This window comes from Thermobia domestica, chromosome 13, assembly GCF_964235325.1.
Source record: "Thermobia domestica chromosome 13, izTheDome1.hap1.1, whole genome shotgun sequence".
Taxonomy (NCBI): domain Eukaryota; kingdom Metazoa; phylum Arthropoda; class Insecta; order Zygentoma; family Lepismatidae; genus Thermobia; species Thermobia domestica.
The window spans coordinates 88,972,126-88,983,262 of record NC_137466.1 but is presented as its reverse complement, the minus strand read 5'-3'; the positions used below and the strand labels follow the sequence as shown (position 1 = coordinate 88,983,262).

At 34.8% G+C, this 11,137-nt stretch overlaps 1 pseudogene; it reads right to left on the bottom strand.

Moving 5' to 3' along the window:
- Positions 1-4,025: 4,025 nt before the first annotated feature.
- On the bottom strand, positions 4,026-6,963 carry LOC145669234 (mitochondrial 2-oxoglutarate/malate carrier protein pseudogene; annotated as a pseudogene).
- Positions 6,964-11,137: the final 4,174 nt, after the last annotated feature.

The window sequence follows — 11,137 nt, the reverse complement described above, 5'->3', positions numbered from 1 at the left end:
ATATATATATGTGTGTGTGTGTGTGTGTGTGTGTGTGTGTGTGTGTGTGTGAGTGTGTGTGTGTGTGTATCTAGAATAAAATAATGAATCCTATTAATTTTTAAGTTTTTTTTAAATGAAAATTGAGATTTCTCAACATCGTCGTAGAAGGATTCTGAAGAAGAAAAGAACTAAGATTCTGGTCCATAACAATATTGGATGACAATATGAACGTACTGCACGAAGTAAAAATTAATTCTGTCACTTCGAGCTTTTTGCTGCTGCATTCTATTTCAAGTCAACCAATGATAAGAATTCATGGTTTCAGATTTAGATAATTTTTTGTACGTTGAAAGACATGTTTGAGAATAATTATTTCCCAAAATAAAACTTTTCCGGCCCTTATAGTTAATTAGTAATTAATTTCAAAAATAGCTTTAAGGTCACGACTCAGAAACAGCTGATTTTGCATTTTATTACTTATTTCAAGAGCTATGAAACTGAAAATTTGCATTCCCATGTAATTTTGCTTGTAGATTTTAAATCTGGAATCAAAATTAATGATATTTTTTAAAGTATAGAGTTATAGCAGCATTAATAGTCCCAAGTTCGGGCCCCGGAATGAGCATGTGGTGAAAGGTGTACGTGTGTGAAATTTTAGTACAAGGTTAAGAAATACCTATATTTCGTGTGAACCCAATTTGATTTTGGGTATTTGAATCTAAGGGCCAAAATAAAACTTCTAATATGTGCGAGTTTACCAAAGACAACTGCGAACCAAATAGTAAATGCACAGCACTTATATAAATGCGCTGTGGACAATATCACATCCATTAGATATTCTTTGTATCAACTAAAGATGTTCAGCGGCATCGCACGACTCAAGAAAATGGGTTTATCCCTGCGGAAACTATACCTAGAAGATGAAATAATCATGATTTCATTCCTGACAGTGAAATAAGTTTTAAAATTGGACTAATTTCCACTACACCAATGGAACACTTACATAGAGCTTGGGTGTATAAACAGAAGAAATAAGCCATCAGAAGTAAAAAGTCTTGGATCAAGGAAAATTTGTAGCGTGTGTCTATGGCTGCAAATGTTGGATTGGGATGATGCTGGAATATTCTGAGAAATATCAGGACTATAACACAAAATTCTCACACCCTGTAGGGCCCACTTCCATTTTTCACTGGCATGAACCGACGATATCGTATGTGTGCCAGCCGATCACGTTGTTATTGACGCAACAGATTGCATTTCTATCACAGCCAGTGGAAGATCACATAGTGTATCACATGAGACTGTTAATAAAATTAACAAGTTTATTCGATATTTTCAGTAAGCATTGATATACTGTAAAATGCTGATGGTTAGTAGAGAAGCCTTTTACTTTAAAAAAAATTATAAAATAAAATAAAATAAAATAATGATGGTATAAACTAATGTGAAATGAATTGTTGTATAATGATGTTCACTTTCCTTTGGACTATGAACTGTGTAAATGTATCATTGACTGGGCCCCGTACAGGTATGCTACCAACAATCACTAATTCATTCACCCGACCAATCGTCCCCGGAAAATGGAACTCAAATTTAGCCCGAAGAAGATGGTCCCAGAGTATCTTCCATCACAACTCGAAGTTCGGCATCCAGGCCAGCAGTCAGCTATCCGCAACCCATCGTGAGAAAAGTTGTGAACCACAAACCACCAACACAGAATGACAACCTCCCAGCTGAGTTGGCAATGATGACTACTGAAACTGAAATTTTGTGTGTGTAATGACTCTACCCCCCCCCCCAAAAAAAATCCACAACTTCCATAACAGAATTTTAGCGCAACGGAAGAAAAAAGTCCAAACTGAAAATTTTGAGAAAACTCAAACTGAAAAAAAAAAACAGTATTCGGTCGTCTCTTAGGTCGGTCGCACCAAGAAAACTTATACTTGAAACTTATGAAATCTCACTTTCCACTGATACTCCTCTGATACTGCTCATGCATTTTGCATCTTGACTACATATCAAGATTTTACTGTATATGTTATTCCAGCTTAATACATATTTTAAATTTCCAATTCTAAGGAAATTGTCATATTACAACTTCTACATTTTATTGAAGAAGCTTTTTATGAGTTTATACCAATACTACAACTACATCTTGAACAGTATTGATTTACCAAAAATTAAAAAAGAATATCATTCATATTGATGGTTCTACAAGTTGATATTTGATTTCATTGTTTACAGGAAATGTGGCAACATGTATTTAATGTTTCCATTCTTCTAATGTAACCAATTTTTTAAATTGAATCAAAACATTTTCCAGGAATAAAAATAATAAAAAAAATGTTAACATTCGAAAATCAATATTACTAATGGCAGACTGACATTAAACCGACATCCGTATACGTAATCATTTTTCTTTATACAACTACTTAGCAGGGGATTGCTGGCTAGAACTTTTCAGGTTTATTGTACTTTATTTTACCTTTGTGTCTTTGCACAGTGATTCCGGCGGCAGGATTTACACACATTTTCTCTACCTGTACCCTATGCATGGAGCATCTTCACTTTGTTATGTCTTTTATTTTTATATTTTCATCACAGACATAGTTTGACACAGTAAAAGTAATATATATAAACAGATAGTAAACTTAACCTACACATAACCAAATCTAATCTAAACTAAACAAACTTCACCTACTACAATAGAAAATTTTTAACACATTTAACATTCCTAGCCCCCACATCACACCTGAGTTACAAAGACGTAGTAATGTCAACATTACTGATCAAACCGAAGAAATTATATATATACCACAAAGTATACCTGCACCAGGTTTTCAAAGTAAATATGACACGTAATTGGGAATTTTAAATATTTTTATTCGGATTCAAATACTGAAAGTATTTGAGAACAGGATCCTGAGAAGAATATTCGGACCCAAGAGGAACGAGAATGGGGAATGGCGGAAGCTTCATAACGAGGAACTACGTAGTTTATACGGTTTACCCAACATTGTTAGGGTCGTCAAGTCTAGGAGGCTTAGGTGGGCAGGTCATGTAGCTAGAATGGAAGAAAGTAGAAACGCTTTCAAAGTGTTGACTGGTAGACCCATAGGAAAACGACCATTAGGAAGACCTAGGCGCAGATGGGAGGATAATATTAAGATGGATCTCGCAGAGATAGGAATACAAAGTAGGAACTGGATGCAATTGGCTAAGGATAGAAGTCAGTGGAGAGCTTTTGTGAACGCGGCACTGAACCTCCGGGTTCCATAGGCCATAGAGTTAGTTAGTTAGTTATTCGGATTTACTGCTAACAAGTCAAAAGAGGTTTTAAATTTTTTGTACGTTAGGACCAGTATTTTTGTTATATCAGAATAATCTGTAGTTTCTAGTGAAGTATTTTTCTCTTGAATTACACTGTCAGAATGTTATTAAATAATACTGGGAGGAGACTTGCACTCACGAGGAGCACCAGCATGTCTATTGCGACAACCAAATTAAACCGTTTAAAACCCCTTTTCCCCGCTTATCCGCGTAGGACCCGTGTTCACATGACAGATGGATGTGATCGCAGTCTCTAGGGAAACAGAATTTTCGTTTTTGAACTGCATGATAATATCATACACGAACACTATGCACATACAAACCATCACTTTAGTCCAAACAAAATTTTGAGGTTAGACACACTAAACCACAGATTTTTGGTGCATCTTTTCAGTCTCACCGAATCGCAATAAATATTACTACTTACTTGCTTTGCAATTTGCACCGATTTTCATCCTGAAAATCTCAGTGGTGCTTTCAAAATAGTTACCTAACACCAAACTATAATTACTGGCATATCAGATCATCATGGCTGCCACCACCAATCGGCTTCCCCAAGGAAATTTTGCTTCGGTATTCTACTCCACCGTCCATTGAGCGTTTCAACACCAAATGCAGCCATGAATTTTTATCATTGGTTGATTTGAAATAGAATGACTCAGTTGCAATTCAGGATCGTCAATTGTAAATAGTAAACATTTAAATTTCCATGTATATAGGTTTTATTATAGACAGCCATTAGCTTTCCAAGGTTGCATTTACATCTAATTTTTCGGATTATGAGTGTCAAGTATGAGGGGTGTTCAAGTTATTAGTTTTTTTTGTTACATAGAGAAGCCAACACGCGAACCACTTACTATTCTTTTTCAAAATACTCCCATATACACTCAAACACTTGTCCTACCGGTCTGCGGTATAGAATTCTTTGGGACGATCGATCAGTTAGTTCCGCATACATGTTTTGACTTTGTCGTCGGTGTGGAATTTTCTCCTCCCAAGGGCTTCTTGAGTGGACCAAAAAAGATTGAAATCATAAGGTGACACATCGGGGCTATACACGAGATGGCCTAAGATCTCCCAATCAAATTTGGTGATAGCTGTGAAAGTTGTCGTGGTCGTGTGAGGACGTGCGTTGTGATGCAGGATGATGACGCCAACCTTGACTGTCTGTGACCGTTTTCTTTTCAAAGACTCTTTGCCTTTTGTCCATAAGAGATTGCTGTAGTACGCCGCATTGATTGTGACCTTGCGTGCCAGGAAATTGGTGCATATTACCCTGTCTTTGCCCCAGAATACCATCAGCATCACTTTGCCAACGGACGCTTGTGCCTTTAATTTTTTGGCAGCGGCGAATCTGGATGGCTCCACTCCATGCTGAAGCGCTTAAGTCCGGAGTGTGATGATGCATCCAGTTCTCATCGTAGGTGATTATCTTTGCAAGGAAGCTCTCGTCTTCTCTCTGAACTCTCTACAGATGCTCAGAGAGACGTTTCCCCTACACTGTTTCTGGTCGAACGTTAGCATTTTTGAGACACATCTGGTTGTGATTTTCCGGAAGTGAGGTGTTCATGGATGGTCGTTTCCACCCATTCCACGCTGATGTTTGATTTTCGCACTCAAATCTCTCTCACTGATATGTCGATTACTCAGCATGGGCCTCTTCAGTTGACGAACGTTGGTTTCGTTGACTGTAGTAGCACGGCGTGGAATTACGGGTCATGTTGACAATGGATTCTCTTCATCCCTTGAATTATGACACCACTCGTACACTTGTGACTAAGAGTTTTTTCACTATATTGCGTACTTAATCTTTTGGAGATTTCAGCAGGTTTCACGCCTTCCTTCAGGAGGAACTTGATGATGCAGCGCTGCTCCATTGGGGTTGCCAGTTTCATATTGCCAGGCGTTTACTATTGAGACCACTCTCTGAGACTCTCACCACTATCTACTATCACCACTCTCTGAGACTCCATCTCCTCAACTGCCCGTTGTCGCACAAAAGTGTCATACTGCCTTATCATAGAATGGGACACGGACGCCAAGCTGCGCAGAGTAACATCTGAAAATATTCCGGTTATAAATTGAACGTCCCTCGTAGAATGTAATTAAAATTTTTAAAAGTGGGTTTGAATTTAGTGTGTTCATTTTCAAAAAATAAGTTTGAACATGAGTTTAGCTCATTTTTTACAACGTGAGTTTGAGTTAGGTGAGCTACTTTCAAACATGAGCTTTTACATTCTTGTTTTAAGACCACACAGTTTAATTTTTTGCTGTGTTTTTGGAAGCTTATTTTATCTTTCTTGTCATAAAGAAGGAGTACCTGTGCAATCTGGTAAATATAATTTAGTATATAGTGATGTAAGATACTCGAAAAGGAGAAATGTAATGATTGTCTGTGGAGCAGTGGACACATATGAGGGAGTAAACCCTTTCCATAAAGCTAACACTCCCTCCTTCCTTACTATTGTTATTAAAATACCAGCAGTACTAACGAATCCATTTCGCTTTTCAGCATTTACCAAACTCTGTGCTCTCGTTTTAGCCATATCTGGCGGAAGAGACGCAATTGTCGTAAGAAATCCCGATATCATACTTGAACAGAAGTAACAAAACATATCATCTTTAAAGTACCCTGTTTCAAGAAGGAGTTGTTTAAATTGAGAGTACGATGCTAATTGCACTGAATTAGAAATCATTGTTCTTGCAACAGAGGGCAACAAGCCCGTCCAGAGAGTCTTCAATCCTTCCTCATTCACCATTCTAATTAATGCATTAAATACATGAGTATATCCTCGACGTATTTCCGGAGCTAAACGATTATCTGATGCTAATCGTATCAAAGCTACATCTGCTGGACTCCCTACACTGGCAGCACACACACCTGATGTCAATCCACAAACCAATTTTAAATAAAACGGTGGTGGTTCACCATCTACTGACAATTTTTCGAACAGAGTAGAGTAAACTCCTAATTTCGTCGTAGTATATGTAGCTTGTCGAAAAAGTGCTGCAGAAATTCCGCAGTAAAAGCCTGCTATACCATCTTTTTCGTAAATAAAGCTAGCAACGTGAAAAGTGTCTTTAAACTGTTTACTGCTTTCTATTTGTGAGCTTAACTGCATTGTAATCTTCAATACTTCTAATGGATAAGTGACTAATATTCCACCCATACCGGATAATCCACCACATATAAATTTTACAAAATTAGGTACCTTAGGCAGTTCTGCATTCTTGTCCGTAACACACTTACTGTTCATGATATTTTTGTACTATACAAACCAAAAAATGTTCCTACTAAATTGGTACACATCAACATAGGTTATGTAATCCATATCACAATGGACATGAGAAATTTGGGCATACTTTAGTATTGTTATATCGAACGAGAGTTAAAATTATCCTGTTTGCGACTACCCTTAATGCTAATGTCCTCATATGCTTTTTTCACCATTACGAATACTTTTATACATAAAAGTGTTCAACATTTATATCAGGAACGTTCAACTGAAAATAAACACATTTAGTTGAATATAAAAGCAAGGTAAAATGACTTTATGATAGAAGTTAACAAATAACTTTAAGACAATGATTGTCTATAATCAAAATTTATCACCATTTTCCTCTTTTAAAAAGAGTAGACGTACAACAGAAAAAAAATATGGAATGTAATTCACAAACAGTTAACAAGGAACAAACATCATAATTTTTTCTCTCTTTCTTAACCTGCATCAAGTTTAATATCTTCGGGTACAAACCGAAGAATATAGGTCACAATCACTTATATCACTGACTTTGTTTAAAATAATTATTTTCTAATACTGTATATTGATTTTAGTTTAAGAACTAATGAAAATTATGCAAGATGATGAAAAGTTGCGGGTGAATCTCGGAGAATCAAATACTATGCTGCTTAGGACAATTACATATTTTCTACAAGCGGCTCAAGGTCAAGAAGCAGACTACCAAATACTCATCTAGTTTTTTTTATTATTTAAACAACATAGAAGTCGTAATTCAGTTGATCTAATTTGTTATCTTCATTGTGACCTTGAGCGAATATACAAAATCCCCGTGCTGTAATTAATCTTACATGTAACTGCAAAAGTGAAATAGAACAAAATAAAATCATCTTTAAACAACTTGCAATGTTTTTTTAAAATAAAATGAATATAAATAAACAGTACATTATCTGAAATTACAGGATGAAGTAACTTAGTCAGATGAATGCCGGTTTTTTTTTTCTTTTTTGATTAGTGACATATTGGAAAAACTAAAATTTGTAATAAAATTTGGTCAAGAATACGATACATTGGCTACATAAAATGTTTTATAAACACAAGGAATAAACTCAAAATTGGCTTATTAAGTATTTTACATTTAATAGCATTGATGGTGCAAGGAGTTAACTCAAGATGTTCCCTTCTGAGATGGATGTTTGTTTTCACTCCACTTGGACTGCATTTTGTCCGGTGCCTGAGACACCAAAATCAAAATTTAAAGTCGTCTATCAAATAAATATCCACTTCTTTTGTGTTTTAATATTTTGATGCTCAACTAGTGATGTGACGTGGAAAAATTTTCCGCGGAAATTTTCCGCTATATTTCTCCGGAAAATTTTCCGTTCTAAACAAATATCATTGATCAAGTAACAATTCTTCATTAACCACAAAATTTATTGAGTTCACATATAGAAATGTTAAAAAGTGAAAGATTGTTTAAAGATTCTGAAAATTTTCATGGCTCAGAAAATTTCCAGTACTCTGTAGAACAAGTGAAAAAACTCTTCATGATTCGAAAAATTTTCTGTAGTATATAGGGAACTTGAAAAAACCTTTTATGAGTCGGAAAATTTTCATCATTTTGAAGTAAAAAATAAAACAACTTTTTGGGAATCAGAAAATTTTATTGCTCTGTAGAAACATGTGAAAGGAATTTTCATGGATCGGAAAATGTTCATTACGATGTAGAAACAAGTGGGAAAACTCATAAGCCTAACAATTTTGAATATTATGTATAGTGATGTTGGGAGGAAATTTTTCCACTATATTTAACTGCACATTGAGCTTAAAATTGAATGCCTGTAGAGGAGAATTAGACAGCAACAAATTATAATTTTCCAATTAGCTTTCGGGAACCGGAAAATTTTCTAGTTGGCAAGTAAATTTCGAGTTGGCAAGTAAAAATTTACATAGTGTTCCTCTTTCTCGCTCGCTCACTTTGTATATATATATATATATATATATATATACAGTGAAACCTCTCTAAAGCGGACAGCCGTGGGGAATCAAAAATTGTCCGCTATAGAGAGGTGTCCGTCTTAGAGAGGTTTCGATATTTTCTTACGTAAATTAGTAAATAAGGTGATATGTAATTACAAACTATTGAAGGCAATTTATCAAACCGTTCTATGACTGTGGGCATGTCGATATCTGCGGATTCTCCACAAATCGCTTTGAAAGAAATTTTGTCTAATCCGAAACTTCTCTAACCACTCGTTCGAGACCTTGAAATCTGAAACATTCATTTCTGTTGCTACCTCTAAATTCTTAGCTTTTAGCATCGAATCTAACACAGGATTTTTTTTTCATTCCGCACTCTATAAAAACATTCACTTGCACACCAACTTTGTTCAAAGCAATGAGACACAATTTTCATTGTCATTTTCACACCACAACTTTATTAACTTGTCTAGGTTTTATATGATCTCAGGTGCTTGAGTTTTACCGATACAAAAATTTTCAGCTATCCTTCGCACACCTCAGTATTCCTCGAAAATTCAATCAATTCGATTTTAACATTAGCGCTTCTCGTGGCATTTCGAAAGCTCACAACAACTTACACCTTATTGCTTCCGTCTACAAATAGAGGCACTAAGACAATATGCGAATACGTGAACAAAAATTACCAAACATGTCTTCTGCTTGATTCCAGCAAAACAGTAAAATGACGTGTCATCCCAAATGGCAGGCAACTGTCAATCACTTGATTCTAAAACAGGTTGGGTGGGAGTGGAATGCAAGCAAAGGATATGAAGGTGTTGTTAAACAAAGACGCTTCATCTGAGTTTCTGAACAGCCAGTTGACAAGGAAAAATGTTATTACAATGTTTCCTTGGTGATATATGTATGCATTTCTGAAAATGTATTTTTTCTGTATTTTTCAACTTGTTTCTAGAGAAAGTGTCCGTAATATGGAGGTAAATAATACCTATAAGAGACAGAAAAGACTGTCCGTGTCCGTACTAGAGAGTGTCCGCTTTAGAGAGGTTTGTCAACATGGTTTTTCCTATTACAGTGTTTGGGGATTACAAAATATGTCCGTTATGAGAGGTGTCCGCTTTATAGAGCTGTCCGTTAGTAGAGGTTTCACTGTATATATATATATATAAAGTGCAGGGTAGAAGATCGAGTTCATAGATCACAAAAATATCCCATTCCATTGTTTAAAATGTAACAGAAATGCAAGGGGCGACGTCCCTGCAAGAAAGCGAAAAGAGACCTCTGTGAATTTATGAATTAATTCAAAAATAGAAAATTCTACTATTTCTACACATATAGGCCTGCCTATGTAATGAAATAACTACATAAAATTTCCTTATGAAGAGAGTATTTTTGTTACAGTAAATAAGAAGAAATGCTTTGATTTTATTGTGTTTAATTTCAATATTGGAGTTTTGTATAATGAATATCTTAGAGCAAATATTTTGTATTGTAAAACTACCATTATATGTATAAAAATATATTAGAAATAATAACTATTCGATTGAACAAGTACATATATAACAAAAGAAAAATATATATTTTATTTTGTAAATTAAAATGAAATTACTTGATGCTTTCAAAACCCACCGCTAACAGCACAGCTTTTTACTTTTGTTTCATTATTTTATTGGAAGAATAACTACACAAGTCAGCTTGCTTGTTAGTTACATTTTACTTTCTCTTCTGAATGAATATATGAATAAATAATTGTTTATTTCCCCAGAAAAATGTTTAGTATGTTTTCATGAGTTGCTTAAACTGGAATTTTAGTAGTTAAAATTTTACAGTAGCTACTTCATATTACCTCTACTTATTTATATATGTTTCAAGTATGTAAATCCAGAAAAGTAGTAAAGCTATGAGAAAACTTAGCTTGCGCGTATTAAGCTGACAAAATATGATTTTGTGAGATCAAAAGTAAACTCTAAGGTAAGATAAAGTTTTTTCAAACATTTTGACAGAAATGACGAACCGTTAGATTTTAACTTCATGAAACTTTTTTGAGACAATATTTATTATCAATAAATTTTACGGCTAAACAATGACGTAAGAATAAGTGGAGTGTGTTTTCATTAATCGGAAAATATTCCGTTTCAAAATTTTCCGGAAACGTTTCATGACTGTGCTCAACAATAATTATTTTAAAAATTTACCGAAAATTTGTTATTTTTGCTGCTTAAAATATTATTTTACTAATATTTTTCAGTCTTAAGATAATAAATAATGCTCAAAATATGTTTATAATTGCCGTTCAAGGATGCATCCTTCTCAGCCAATTTGGAAATCTGTACGTGGGGATAGGCTAGTAATAGCGACACATATGTACACCTTGTCTCAAAAAGGTAGAGCACATTCTTTATTGCTGTTTCGAGGCAAAAATTTTCTAAGTCCAACTTCGGATATCTTCGGAAAAAGTAAACCAGGTTCTAATCTCGAAGCCAACCTCTGCAACCGGGAAAAAGTTTGCAGATGTGTTTTTCTTTAAAATATGACTTGTTACCAAGTGTAGAAAAAAAAAGCAACATTGATTGAAATACTTAATGATACAATATTTCCAAACTTTG